The sequence below is a fragment of the Schistocerca piceifrons genome, chromosome 2 (assembly GCF_021461385.2).
Source record: "Schistocerca piceifrons isolate TAMUIC-IGC-003096 chromosome 2, iqSchPice1.1, whole genome shotgun sequence".
In the NCBI taxonomy this organism is placed as follows: domain Eukaryota; kingdom Metazoa; phylum Arthropoda; class Insecta; order Orthoptera; family Acrididae; genus Schistocerca; species Schistocerca piceifrons.
In genome coordinates this window covers 494285604-494300912 of record NC_060139.1, presented here as the reverse complement: position 1 = coordinate 494300912, position 15309 = coordinate 494285604, and the positions used below count along the sequence as shown (strand labels likewise).

The window sequence follows — 15309 nt, the reverse complement described above, 5'->3', positions numbered from 1 at the left end:
GTCAGTCACTACATTTCCTATCCCTCTTATGTGTCTTATGTTTGTTGTGAATTGCCCAGTAAGCTATAGCCAGCAGAACTGCCAGTATAAACAATCTTGTCTGATTTTGCAAAAAATGAAAGTAATTGGCTTATGATCTGTGTAGACTGTAAGTAGTCTAGCTTCATTGTAAGGACAAAAGTGTTGTATGGCTTCATAAATGGCCGACAGCTTTGAATCACACACACCATTCAGATTGGGCCTCCATCAGTTTCTGGGAGAAAATCTCAAAGGTTTCGAACTATTCTTGAAATTTTGGTGGAGAGCCACCCTGATAGCCTGTTAGGTGGCTGGCATCGATCACTGTTGCTAATGGTTCATTATTGACTAGAGGGTTAAGAGGATTGCTTTTTGTAAACTAGCCCTTAGCTTTGCAATGCATCTGCATCATGGGCATCCCTTCTATATTCATTGATATGATGGTCAACTGCCAACAAGGAGAGACTTAAAGTGGAACAAGACAGTGTCCACCCACTGCACAGACATAATCCACCACAGCAATGGCTGAGATCGCGAAAGAGTTTCCTGAGAACATCCGAGAAGCTCACTATTTCACCAGAGAAGGCAAGATTAGAGTTATGGAAGAAGTCGACGCCTCACCTGCAGACACCAGAAGCTGAAGAACTACCACTTGGACATGACGAGAGCTGGCTGATGTGGAAATCTTTAAACAGATTACAATCAGGAGTTGGACGATACAGAGACAACCTGAAGAGACGGGGCTTCATAACAGAAGATACGTCCTGTGATTGTGGACAAGAACAAACCATAAGCCACATGCTCCTGCAAGCCACTCCAAATTTGTATGTTTCTGACTCATAATAATAATAATGGGCAGCCCTGGCAGTGAATGCCTACCTGTAGTGTTGTTACTTGCCAGTGTGTCAATGGCAACTGCATTTCTGCTGCTCCAGGTAGGTGACATCAGCAAAAATTGACAACCTCAGGAATTTTCTTAATTGCTGGCAATCTGCTGGCTGAGGGATATTCTTAATGATTTCTCTGGCTGAGGGATATTCTTAATGATTTCTATCTTCTCTTTGAGAGGATGAATACTGGCAGCTGAGACCTAGTGACTGAGAAATGTCACCTATTTCTGAAGCAGAACACATTTGCCTCATTTATCACCATACCATATTTATGTACCCTGTTGAACACAACCTTAAAGTGTTCCTCATATAATTCAGTGTCTTTGAAAATATCAAAACATCATTGAGGTAGGCAAAGCAGAAGTCCAAGCCCCATGGTATTCCGTCTACATATCTTTGCCATGACTGAGCTGCATTCCTTAAACAAAATGGCATGCATAAGTATTCAAACAAACCATAAGTGATTATCACAGCAATCTTGAAAATATCTTCTTCTGTGTCCAAAATCTGGTCACAGACCTCCTTGCAGTTCCATCATCTGAAGAGTGTGGCTGTGGCTAAAACATTCATGAAATCCTTTATGTTAGGTACACAATAGTTTTTGGGGATTGTTCATTTGCTTAGAATGCCAGTAACCACTGCAAAGCCTCCATTCACCATCTTTATTTTGCAATTGTATGATGCCCACTTGTAACAACTTTTCAAATTCTGCTGCCACTACTGAGAAGTGATCAGAGGCTAGTATCCATGGCTGTTGAGAGACTGGATGACTGGGTGTCTTAACAGGATGCACCATGGTATGCAATACCTTCTGCAGCTGGCTGACAACCTCTTGTCTAGCTTCTGGACAAACCAAACTACTGGGTCAGCCAATGATATTGTTAGGACTTCTGCCTATAGCACCTGTTACCCCTTCGCTGTCCATCTTAATTTGTGCTGTACTTGGATTTAGTTCCAGTCCTTGGTGGTGTGTGAAGTCTGCATCTAATATTGGTTCACTAAAATCTGCCAGTATGAACCTCTACTTGAACTTTTTAGTAAATCCCAAGTCAACTGTCACTTCATACTCATGATAAGTAACAATGGATGAATTTTTAGTTGCCATAAGATGGAGAGTGACACCCAGCACTGTAGTCATCATATTTCACCTGGATGGCAGCATAATACATCTGAGCCCAGATCAGTAAGATAGCACTGGTCTGCCTTCCTGTCTTTCATGTATAACTGATGTGATAACGTGAGCAGGTACACTTGCTTTGCTGTATGTGTGGATATTGTCAATTTGTCATGAATACCTGTGCCAATATTGAGAGCTGGATTTGCCTATTTTTGACTATGTCACCTTTGGTGTCTGTGGAAGTAGCAGCAACTTACTCATCTACAGTTTGGTATTCTTGTGGAACTCTACAGCCTGCTATGCCTACTGCAGGCCAGTAAGCCCATTGGGGAATGCATAAGGAGATGTGCATCTCATGGCTTGGTCACCAAAATGCTTGCAGTACCAATGCACCTCATGATTTTGTCCTCCTTGTGCCATCTGTTTGGTTCTGCTGGCCAGATGGATACCCCTCTTCTTTATCTTACCTTGCACCGGTCTGATTAGGCATCATCAATGCCAACAATTGCTTCTGGATTGGTCCATCTTTTAGACTTCAGAGCTGCTCATTGATGTTTGTCTGTTACTCAACTTGAATCACTGCAGTATCCTCAGTGTTGATGTCAGTAGCTACCTGTGCCACCGCTGAGGTACTCTCCTGCCCCACTGCAGCATGCACCTTGTCTCTACTGCAGGCACAGAATTAATGTCACTCTTCTCACATGTCATCACCATTTTTGCTGAAAGCAGTAGTTTCATTAGCCATACATGCCATAGTGTTTCATCTGATATTGCTTCCACTTCCATGATGCTCCTCAGATGACACCAGAAATCAGATGGTATTCTATCACCGATACACTTGAACTGAAGCACTTGTTGCATTTGTAGATCCAATGATTTACACATCCTTCTGACCCAAGTGTCCTTCAAGTTTGTGAAAAAAAGCACTCCGTCATCAGGCCACAAGTGGTCCATCGGGACCATCCGACCGCCGCGTCATCCTCAGGTGAGGACGTGGATAGGAGGGGCGTGTGGTCAGCACACCGCTCTCCCGGTCGTTACGATGGTTTTCTTTGACCAGAGCCGCTACTATTTGGTCGAGTAGCTCCTCAGTTGGCATCACGAGGCTGAGTGCACCCCAAAAAATGGCAACAGCACATGGCGGCCCGGATGGTCACCCATCCAAGTGCCGGCTACGCCCGACAGCGCTTAACTTCGGTGATCTGACGGGAACCGGTGTATCCACTGCGGCAAAGCCGTTGCCTCAAGTTTGTGAAGATGGTTTCAAAATAACATCTGACACCATTTTGACTGCTTGGGCATCTAAGCTGTTAAGCACTACAGCAAACTTTGTATAATCACATGTAATGCTGCTTTTCATGAATGACAAACCCAGCATTGTGAAGAACAGTTCAGGATTCTTCAACAAGAACTTCAGTATTTGTGTTTTCATCTTCAGAGTAGAAACCACGTTAGACTCAGCAAGCAAATTGTCTGTCGTATTCAACATTTGTTGGTATAAACTCATGTCATCTCATACTGCAATTGGATTTTGCAGACCCCTAAACTGTTTCTGTCAGTTCTTTTGTGGGCATAAAACTGTCTTCCTGCCTGGCTTTGCTTAACATTATGACATGAAATCATTGTTTCACATTGTACATTGCATGAGGTCTCGCTTTTTCTTGTAATTTTGGGGTCACCAATTTATAGGCAGCCTCTATCATCTCAGCCATAAATAAACAGAAACACACACAAACTGAGTTAACAAAATTTATTCACTTGATTAATCAGAATGGAGCTCAACAACAAAAGTAAGCAGAGAACTGTAAAACTAGAACTAAGAGTAAACCCAGCCAGTCAGCCAAAGAATAATATAAGCATTCTCAATCACTGTCCAAATTAGTTGCTTCCCACATAGACACTCAGTAATGTTTTACAGGATGCCTTCTCATGCCCACCACTTACAAAGTTGTAATTTCCCAATTGTTGTTGAAAATTAAAGTCTCTTTTGATGATGACAGTGTGATTGGAAAACTTATATATATTTTTCTATAAAGATTTTGATTATATTGGGGTGTGAGACTGATGGTTTATAGAAGGATCCAGTTATAAGTTTATGTCCACCCTTGATAATGAGTATTGTCCAAACAATCTGACCTGAACTTCAGTTTTTACCTACTGTGACAAATACACCATCTGTATTTCCCATTAACCTAACTTCCTGATACACATTAAGATTCACCACAAAAAATCTGCTGCTGTCAATTTCATATTTTAGTTAATATAATAGAGGGAAACATTCCACGTGGGAAAAATATATCAAAAAACAAAGATGATGTGACTTACCAAACGAAAGCGCTGGCAGGTCGAAAGACACACAAACAATCACAAACATACACACAAAATTCAAGCTTTCGCAACAAACTGTTGCCTCATCAGGAAAGAGGGAAGGAGAGGGAAAGACGAAAGGATGTGGGTTTTAAGGGAGAGGGTAAGGAGTCATTCCAATCCAGGGAGCGGAAAGACTTACCTTAGGGGGAAAAAAAGGACGGGTATACACTCGCACACACACACATATCCATCCACACATATGGTGTCTGTATATGTGTGGATGGATATGTGTGTGTGTGTGTGTGTGCGAGTGTATACCCGTCCTTTTTTCCCCCTAAGGTAAGTCTTTCCGCTCCCGGGATTGGAATGACTCCTTACCCTCTCCCTTAAAACCCACATCCTTTCGTCTTTCCCTCTCCTTCCCTCTTTCCTGATGAGGCAACAGTTTGTTGTGAAAGCTTGAATTTTGTGTGTATGTTTGTGTTTGTTTGTGTGTCTTTCGACCTGCCAGAGCTTTCGTTTGGTAAGTGACATCATCTTTGTTTTTTGTCATATTTTAGTTAGATTTTTGTACCTAGCATTATGTGAGCTACACCACTTTTAAGGAGAGTTTGTAATGCTGTAATGAAACAGAGATTTGCATACCATAGAATATGAAACATGTAATTACTATAGAACACAGTACACTTGTACATCTCATTTTTCATAATAAATCTTTCTATTCTTATTTTGTCATGGGATATCATTAGTACTGTTCAATTGTGTTCATTTTTCTAATGTTTTCCATTTTATTATATTTATTATTCTATAAATGAAATAGTTAACTAAATCAAGTAATAACAGGGATATGTGAGACATAGTATTGTTAATGTCATTTAGTTCTAGGTATTTATGAAGAATGATGTAACATTGCAAAGAGTTTTACTTCCTGGAAAGATGATTATATTAATTAATATTATAGTTAATGTAGGTAAATGTTAAAGCCCAAAGTAAATAAGAAAAAAAAATATTAAAAATAAAGCATATATGGAAATTCTGATGATTTTATCAAAAGAGGATAATGTTGATAAAAAAATCATTATTGTAATTTTGTTAGTCTAAATTGTCCAGCAAAATTATATCATAAATCTTGTAGGAAAGTCATCTGGGTTATAAAATCATAATTATATCCTTAGTCTTAACAGGGAAGTAAACACTAAAGAGTTACATAAATGATCACGGCTGCAACCACTTGTTCAGTTCAAGACACAGCTATGTCTCAGTTTTCGCACAGTATTTTGCATAATGTTTGCTCAGTCAGACAGTTAATGAAAAGTTTTGTGATGGAGAAGTGAAGAGACTACAAGTAAATCATGAATGTCAAAACATTTTGGTGCAAGACAATTATTTCTGATGACGTAAGGGTGCAGCATATTCCAAGAGATCACCTCAGTAATTACTGCAGTGAAATTTACAACATGCTAATTTGATCAACAATTATTGTCTCCTTTGAGTCATCAAGATAGTGAATTATTTTCTGCTCCAATCCAACAAGCTAGGTAGCACAGTAGCCCACTGTATTTGCTTTAGGGAGGACAGTTGAAATCCCCATCCGGCCATGCAGATTTAGGTTTCCTATGATTTTCCTAAATTTCTCCAGGCAAATTCCAGAATGGTTCCTTTCTATAGGGCATAGCTGATTTTGTTCCCCATACTTTCCTACTTTGAACTTTTGCTCCGTCTCTAAATGGGATGTTTAAGTCTAAGTCTTCTTTCTTTCTCCTGCCTGTTCCAAAGCTTTTTATCTTGTACAAGAACCTCTGTAAAATAACAAGATGATTTGCTACTGTTGGACTCAAACTTTCAAACAGTTTATGTCTTAATTGTATGCAGAAATGTTTCAAGCTTCAAACCTGGCACCTTGTTACAAATGATTTGGCACTAATCACTATGATTTTAATATTCTTGCTTGTACAGGGTATTTCTTTGGGTATTACACTGATACTTCCAAATCTCCTAAGCTATCATCATCTGAATTGAATGGAGAATCATCTAATCTAATTAAAACCTTGTGTGCACACCACATACAGCTAGATATCTGGGTAGCAATCTCTGGCGTGTAGTGCACATCTAACCTTTTTAGCAGGCCTTAACAGTTCTCAACTCTATGGCACAAGTCCAAGACATCACAGCCTAGATTGTAATAGAACCTTTGAAGTCTCTGGTTCAAGTATTGCACCTGTTTTGGAACCAGAGGGCCACAATCAGTTCTGGAAAAGGCTGCAAGTTGTGAATTTAATTGAAACTCCATGAAAAAGGCTAGTCTCTGCAGAGCTCTCTGTCAGTCACTGGAATGATCCAAGTATGATCTTATCCTTTCAAGATTTTTTTGTGGAAACAAAACATAAATTTAAAATAAAAAACTATGTTTGTTTGTAAGTAGAATAATTATGATATTTCCAAAAAAAAAAAAAAATCAGTTTTAATGCAAGAAACAGAGATGCTGGATTTGTATCTATTTTATTGTGATCATCAAAACAGTGAGTGAAGAAATATGAGTTTTTAAAATATTCTGTTATTGTTGCCTGAAAATTGTAAAACTCATGTGCTAATTAGGCACGATGATCCACAAGTTTCAACATACTATTCAATTATTGAGGGAATTAAATCAGTTACACAGCACTGCAGGTAATGCTTGCAAGTAGTATTCCTTTGTTTAAGTTTTTGTTCAATACAATAAACAAACACATTTTTATCTCAAATCAGTTAATAACAGAAAATTTCACTACCCTCCTCAAAATTTTGGAATTGATGTGACAATTGTCCGTACTTTAGCTTATAAATTTTTGTATGTAGATCATTCTTTCCAGCTAACTTCCAGTATTAACAATCTCTGTAAACACCTGAATTACCAATGCTGTCTGTAAAAAGGTCATCCTCCAATGACACTCAGTAATTGGAAGAAGGTGCAGATCACACCCATCTACAAGAAAGATAGCAGAAGTGATCCACAAAACTACTGCTGAATATCCTTGACATTCACTTTTGTAGAGTCTTAATAACATACTCTGAGCTCAAATATAATGAAGTATCCCAAACAGATGACCACCTCCAAGCCAATTATCTTGGATTTGAAAACACTGATCATGTTTCAAATCCAACTTGCAGTTCTCTCACATGACAGAGGGAAAGCCATGGATCAAGGCAGTCAGGTAGATGCAGTATTTATCGATTTGTACTACCCCCATGAACCATGGACCTTGCTGTTGGTGGGGAAGCTTGCGTGCCTCAGCGATACAGATAGCCGTACCGTAGGTGCAACCACAATGGAGGGGTGTCTGTTGAGAAGCCAGACAAACGTGTGGTTCCTGAAGAGGGGCAGCAGCCTTTTCAGTAGTTGCAGGGGCAACAGTCTGGATGATTGACTGATCTGGCCTTGTAACACTAACCAAAACGGCCTTGCTGTGCTGGTACTGCGAACGGCTGAAAGCAAGGGGAAACTACGGCCGTAATTTTTCCCGAGGGCATGCAGCTTTACTGTATGGTTAAATGATGATGGCGTCCTCTTGGGTAAAACATTCCGGAGGTAAAATAGTCCCCCATTCGGATCTCCGGGCGGGGACTACTCGAGAGCATGTCATTATCAGGAGAAAGAAAACTGGCATTCTATGGATCAGAGCGTGGAATGTCAGGTCCCTTAATCGGGCAGGTAGGTTAGAAAATTTAAAAAGGGAAATGGATAGGTTAAAGTTAGATATAGTGGGAATTAGTGAAGTTCGGTGGCAGGAGGAACAAGACTTCTGGTCAGGTGACTACAGGGCTATAAACACAAAATCAAATAGGGGTAATGCAGGAGTAGGTTTAATAATGAATAGGAAAATAGGAATGTGGGTAAGCTACTACAAACAGCATAGTGAACGTATTATTGTGGCCAAGATAGATACAAAGCCCACGCCTACCACAGTAGTACAAGTTTATATGCCAACTAGCTCTGCAGATGATGAAGAAATTGAAGAAATGTATGATGAAATAAAAGAAATTATTCAGATAGTGAAGGGAGATGAAAATTTAATAGCCATGGGTGACTGGAATTCATCAGTAGGAAAAGGGAGAGAAGGAAACGTAGTAGGTGAATATGGATTGGGGGTAAGAAACGAAAGAGCAAGCCGCCTGGTAGAATTTTGCACAGAGCACAACCTAATCATAGCTAACACTTTGTTCAAGAATCATAAAAGAAGATTGTATACATGAAAGAAGCCTGGAGATACTGACAGGTTTCAGATAGATTATATAATGGTAAGACAGAGATTTAGGAACCAGGTTTTAAATTGTAAGACATTTCCAGGGCAGATGTGGACTCTGACCACAATCTATTGGTTATGAACTGTAGTTTAAAACTGAAGAAACTGCAAAAAGGCGGGAATTTAAGGAGATGGGACCTGGATAAACTGAAAGAACCAGAGGTTGTACAGAGTTTCAGGGAGAGCATAAGGGAACAATTGACAGGAATGGGGGAAAGAAATACAGTAGAAGAAGAATGGGTAGCTTTGAGGGAAGAAGTGATGAAGGCAGCAGAGGAGCAAGTAGGTAAAAAGACGAGGGCTAGTAGAAATCCTTGGGTAACAGAAGAAATATTGAATTTAATTTATGAAAGGAGAAAATATAAAAATGCAGTAAATGAAGCGGGCAAAAAGGAATACAAATGTCTCAAAAATGAGATCGACAGGAAGTGCAAAATGGCTAAGCAAGGATGGCTAGAGGACAAATGTAAGGATGTAGAGGCTTATCTCACCAGGGGTAGGATAGATACTGCCTACAGGAAAATTAAAGAGACCTTTGGAGAAAAGAGAGCCACTTGTATGAATATCAAGAGCTCAGATGGAAACCCAGTTCTAAGCAAAGAAGGGAAAGCAGAAAGGTGGAAGGAGTATATAGAGGGTCTATACAAGGGCGATGTTCTTGAGGGCAATATTATGGAAATGGAAGAGGATGTAGATGAAGATGAAATGGGAGATATGAAACTGCGTGAAGAGTTTGACAGAGCACTGAAAGACCTGAGTTGCAACAAAGCTCCGGGAGTAGACAATATTCCATTAGAACTACTGACAGCCTTGGGAGAGCCAGTCCTGACAAAACTCTACCATCTGGTGAGCAAGATGTATGAGACAGGCAAAATACCCTCAGACTTCAAGAAGAATATAATAATTCCAATCCCAAAGGAAGCAGGTGTTGACAGATGTGAAAATTACCGAACTATCAGTTTAATAAGTCACAGCTGCAAAATACTAACTCGAATTCTTTACAGACAAATGGAAAAACTAGTAGAAGCCGACTTTGGGGAAGATCAGTTTGGATTCCATAGAAATATTGGAACACGTGAGGTAATACTGACCCTACGACTTATCTTAGAAGCTAGATTAAGGAAAGGCTAACCTATGTTCCTAGCATTTGTAGACTTAGAGAAAGCTTTTGACAATGTTGACTGGAATACTCTCTTCTAAATTCTGAAGATGGCAGGGGTAAAATACAGGGAGTGAAAAGCTATTTACAATTTGTACAGAAACCAGATGGCAGTTATAAGAGTCGAGGGACATGAAAGGGAATCGGTGGTTGGGAAGGGAGTGAGACAGGGTTGTAGGCTCTCCCCGATTGTGGTTCAATCTGTATATTGAGCAAACAGTAAAGGCGACAAAAGAAAAATTCGGAGTAGGTATTAAAACCCATGGAGAAGAAATAAAAACTTTAAGGTTCGCCGATGACATTGTAATTCTGTCAGAGACAGCAAAGGACTTGCAAGAGCAGTTGGATGGAATGGATAGTGTCTGGAAAAGAGGATATAAGATGAACATCAACAAAAGCAAAACAAGGATAATGGAATGTCATCGAATTAAGTCGGATGATGCTGAGGGAATCAGATTAGGAAATGAGACACTTAAAGTAGTAAAGGAGTTCTGCTATTTGGGGAGCAAAATAACTGATGATGGTCGAAGTAGAGAGGATATAAAATGTAGACTGGCAATGGCAAGGAAAGCATTTCTGATGAAGAGAAATTTGTTAACATCGAGTATAGGTTTAAGTGTCAGGAAGTCGTTTCTGAAAGTATTTTTACGGAGTGTAGCCATGTATGGAAGTGAAACATGGACGATAAATAGTTTGGACAAGAAGAGAATAGAAGCTTTCGAAATGTGGTGCTAAAGAAGAATGCTGAAGATTAGATGGGTAGATCACATAACTAATGAGGAGGTATTGAATAGGATTGGGGAGAAGAGAAGTTTGTGGCGCAACTTGACGAGAAGAAGGGATCGGTTGGTAGGACATGTTCTGAGGCATCAAGGTATCACCAGTTTAGTATTGGAGGGCAGCGTGGAGGGTAAAAATCGTAGAGGGAGACCAAGAGATGAATACACTAAGCAGATTCAGAAGGATGTAGGCTGCAGTAGGTACTGGGAGATGAAGAAGCTTGCACAGGATAGAGTAGCATAGACAGCTGCATCAAACCAGTGTCAGGGCTGAAGACCACAACAACATTGATTTGTGAATGGCATTTGACTCAGTATCACAGCCATGCTTATTATCAAAAGTTCAGTTCTATGGGGAAGTAAGAGAAATTTGTGACTGGGCTGAGGATTTTTTGGTAGTGGTGAAGCAGCGAGTTATTTTCCACAGAGAGTCATTGATAGATGGAAAAGTAACTTTGGGTCTGCCCAGAGAAGTATATTGGCACCTGTACATTGTGCTGTATATTAATGACCCTGTGAATAATACTAATAAAAAATCTCAGGCTTCTATTTGAAATAAGCTGCACGAATATTTGTTCTGACCATTATAAGATTTGGAGGTTGTTCAAAGATTAGCAGCCTGCTTTAAACATTCAACAATGTAAAATTATACATTTCCAAGCCAAAAAAATATAGTAGTATATGACTATAATACCAATTAGTCAAAGCTGGAATTTGTCAATTCATAAATATACCTGACTATAACTATTTGAAGGGATGGAATGACCACATAGTCTCAGTCATAGGTAAAGCAGATGGCAGACAGCAGTTCACTGGTAGAATACTAGGAAAATGCAATCAGTCTACAAAGGAGACTGCGAACAAAGCACTCATGCAACCCATCCTACAATATACACTCCTGGAAATTGAAATAAGAACACCGTGAATTCATTGTCCCAGGAAAGGGAAACTTTATTGACACATTCCTGGGGTCAGATACATCACATGATCACACTGACAGAACCACAGGCACATAGACACAGGCAACAGAGCATGCACAATGTCGGCACTAGTACAGTGTATATCCACCTTTCGCAGCAATGCAGGCTGCTATTCTCCCATGGAGACGATCGTAGAGATGCTGGATGTAGTCCTGTGGAACGGCTTGCCATGCCATTTCCACCTGGCGCCTCAGTTGGACCAGCGTTCGTGCTGGACGTGCAGACCGAGTGAGACGATGCTTCATCCAGTCCCAAACATGCTCAATGGGGGACAGATCCGGAGATCTTGCTGGCCAGGGTAGTTGACTTACACCTTCTAGAGCACGTTGGGTGGCACGGGATACATGCGGACGTGCATTGTCCTGTTGGAACAGCAAGTTCCCTTGCCGGTCTAGGAATGGTAGAACGATGGGTTCGATGACGGTTTGGATGGACCGTGCACTATTCAGTGTCCCCTCGACGATCACCAGTGGTGTACGACCAGTGTAGGAGATCGCTCCCCACACCATGATGCCGGGTGTTGGCCCTGTGTGCCTCGGTCATATGCAGTCCTGATTGTGGCGCTCACCTGCACGGCGCCAAACACGCATACGACCATCATTGGCACCAAGGCAGAAGCGACTCTCATCGCTGAAGACGACACGTCTCCATTCGTCCCTCCATTCACGCCTGTCGCGACACCACTGGAGGCGGGCTGCACGATGTTGGGGCGTGAGTGGAAGACGGCCTAACGGTGTGCGGGACCATAGCCCAGCTTCATGGAGACGGTTGCAAATGGTCCTCGCCGATACCCCAGGAGCAACAGTGTCCCTAATTTGCTGGGAAGTGGCGGTGCGGTCCCCTACGGCACTGCGTAGGATCCTACGGTCTTGGCGTGCATCCGTGCGTCGCTGCGGTCCGGTCCCAGGTCGACGGGCACGTGCACCTTCCGCCGACCACTGGCGACAACATCGATGTACTGTGGAGACCTCACGCCCCACGTGTTGAGCAATTCGGCGGTACGTCCACCCGGCCTCCCGCATGCCCACTATACGCCTTCGCTCAAAGTCCGTCAACTGCACATACGGTTCACGTCCACGCTGTCGCGGCATGCTACCAGTGTTAAAGACTGCGATGGAGCTCCGTATGCCACGGCAAACTGGCTGACACTGACGGCGGCGGTGCACAAATGCTGCGCAGCTAGCGCCATTCGACGGCCAACACCGCGGTTCCTGGTGTGTCCGCTGTGCCGTGCATGTGATCATTGCTTGTACAGCCCTCTCGCAGTGTCCGGAGCAAGTATGGTGGGTCTGACACACCGGTGTCAATGTGTTCTTTTTTCCATTTCCAGGAGTGTAGCTCAAGTGTGAAGTACCCATACCAACCACTACTTACAGCAGATCAATACATGGAGCATAGCACTCCCATGGCCTGGTAAGATGATTTGTGGGGCCACTGGAGAATGCTTTGTTTATTTGTTTGTTTGTGGCTCAAAAATGGCTCAAATGGCTCTGAGCACTATGAGACTTAACTTCTGAGGTCATCAGCCCCCTAGAATTTAGAACTACTTAAACCTAACTAACCTAAGGACATCACACACATCCATGCCTGAGGCAGGATTCGAACCTGCGACTGTAGTGGTCGCCCGGTTCCAGACTGTGGCGCCTAGAACCGCTCAGCCACACCGGCCAGCTGTGTTTGTTTGTGTGTGTGTGTGTGTCTGTGTGTGTGTGTCCTTTTGCTAGAAAAAAGAGGTAGTGCTTAGATGTTAGTGTGAATGATGTTTTCTCTTATGTGTTTCTGTACTCCTCGCATTGATCTGCTATAGGTGAGTTATTTGACATCTATTGTTCTAGAAGTATAATTTGTACATCATAAAATAAACTCACACAATCCTTAAAAAATGTATTTCCAGAATAAGATACTGATCATTCTAACAAACAATGGAAAATCTAGGATGGAATGTAACAATATTGTGAAAAGGAAAGTTGTTACTCACCATATTGTGGAGATGCTGAGTCATAGATAGGCACAACAAAATGACTGTCACAAATAACAGCTTTTGGCCAGTAAGACCTTTCTCAAATGGTTCAAATGGCTCTGAGCACTATGGGACTCAACTGCTGAGGTCATTAGTCCCCTAGAACTTAGAACTAGTTAAACCTAACTAACCTAAGGGCATCACAAACATCCATGCCCGAGGCAGGATTCGAACCTGCGACCGTAGCGGTCTTGCGGTTCCAGACTGCAGCACCTTTAACCGCACGGCCACTTCGGCCGGCTAGACCTTTCTCAAAATTAGACAAAAAACATACACATACACACTCATGCAAACGCAACTCATGCGCACATGACCGCAGTCTGGTGGATTCAGTTGCCTGAGACTGCAGTCATGTGTGTGTGAGCAGCATTTTCCTGAGTGTGTGTGTGTGTGTGTGTGTGTGTGTGTGTGTGTGTGTGTGTGTGTGTTTGTCGTGTAATTTTGACAAAGACCTTCCTCGTTGAAATCTGTTACTTGTGACAATCCTTTTGTTGTGCCTATATGTGACTCAGTATCTCCAATATACACCGATCATTCTATTATACATTACTGTAAGAGTACATGTGTGCATGCACAACAATGCTGCGACTGAAGTTCAGTTGATAGAGTGGAGTGAGGGGTTGTGTTGGGTGGAGGGGGAGAAAAGAGACAGCAAGCAGAAGGGAGGGTTAGGGACAGAGGGCTGATGACCCACAGGGTGCCAGCAGATGTACAAGATAGAAATGCAGTATATGGACAGCAGAACTGATAAGTTCAAGTAGTGCAAAATTATGGTGACATAAGGGAGTGGATTGAGAGTGAGTGAGAGAACAGAGGAAAAGTCAGAGGGCATGCTGTGTGGGGTTAACAGAGAGTGAGGCCAGGAGGATTAGAGAAACAAAGGATTTGTTGCAAGGATAACTCCCATCTACATAGTTCAGAACAGCTGGTAGTGGGAGGAAAAATCCAGAAGGCACAGGTTGTGAAGCAACTATTGAAATTGAACGCATTGTACTCAGCAGTATGTTCCATCACCAGGTAATCAACTCTGCTCTTGGCCACAGTTTGGCAGTGGCTATTCACTTCAGTTGGACAGTTGCTTGGCGGTCAAGCCCACGTAAAATGCTGGGCAGAAATTGTAGAAGAGTTGATATATGAAATGGCTACTTTCACAGGTAGCTCTGTCTCTGATGGTATAGAATCAAGGCTGTGAAAGGACTGGATTGGAGTAGAATTACTGTGTGGGTGAATAGGACAGGTCTTGTACTTGAGCCTTCCACAGGGATATGATGCATATGGCATGGAATGGGGAGTGGTTGTGGAATAGGGATGGATCAGGATACTGTGTAGGTTGGGTGCTTGGCAGAATATCACTTTAGGAGGGGGACAGAATGATTGTGGATAGGCTGTCTCACATTTTCGAGGTCGACGATAGATAGTCGAAGCCTTGCTGAAGGATACAGTTTTGGTGTACCAGTCTGGGACAATATTGGACAATGGGGCGATGGGCAGGGGAATGGGGGGTTGGGGGTGCTCCTATGCAGCTGGTTCTTGGGGATGGTGGGAGTATTAGGTATGTGTTAATATATGACAGGTGAAATCTATTTGTGGACTAGATTGAGTGTTAATGTCTCTCTGTGAAGGCCTTAGTGAGACCTACAGCATACTGGGCAATGGAATGGTGGCCAGTCTATAAGGGATGATTTTTCTGGTTTGGAAGGTATGGTAGCTGTCAGAATGCAGGTACTGTTGGTTTATGGGCTTGGCATGGACAGAA

General features: G+C 42.1%; 1 protein-coding gene and 1 pseudogene across 1 annotated transcript in view; both read right to left on the bottom strand.

Annotated features, from left to right (window-relative positions):
- Positions 1-15309, bottom strand: part of LOC124777965 (uncharacterized protein KIAA0513) — a 257665-nt gene that overhangs the window by 63787 nt on the left and 178569 nt on the right. The gene's annotated exons all lie outside the window — the stretch shown is intronic.
- On the bottom strand, positions 3151-3268 carry LOC124778571 (annotated as a pseudogene).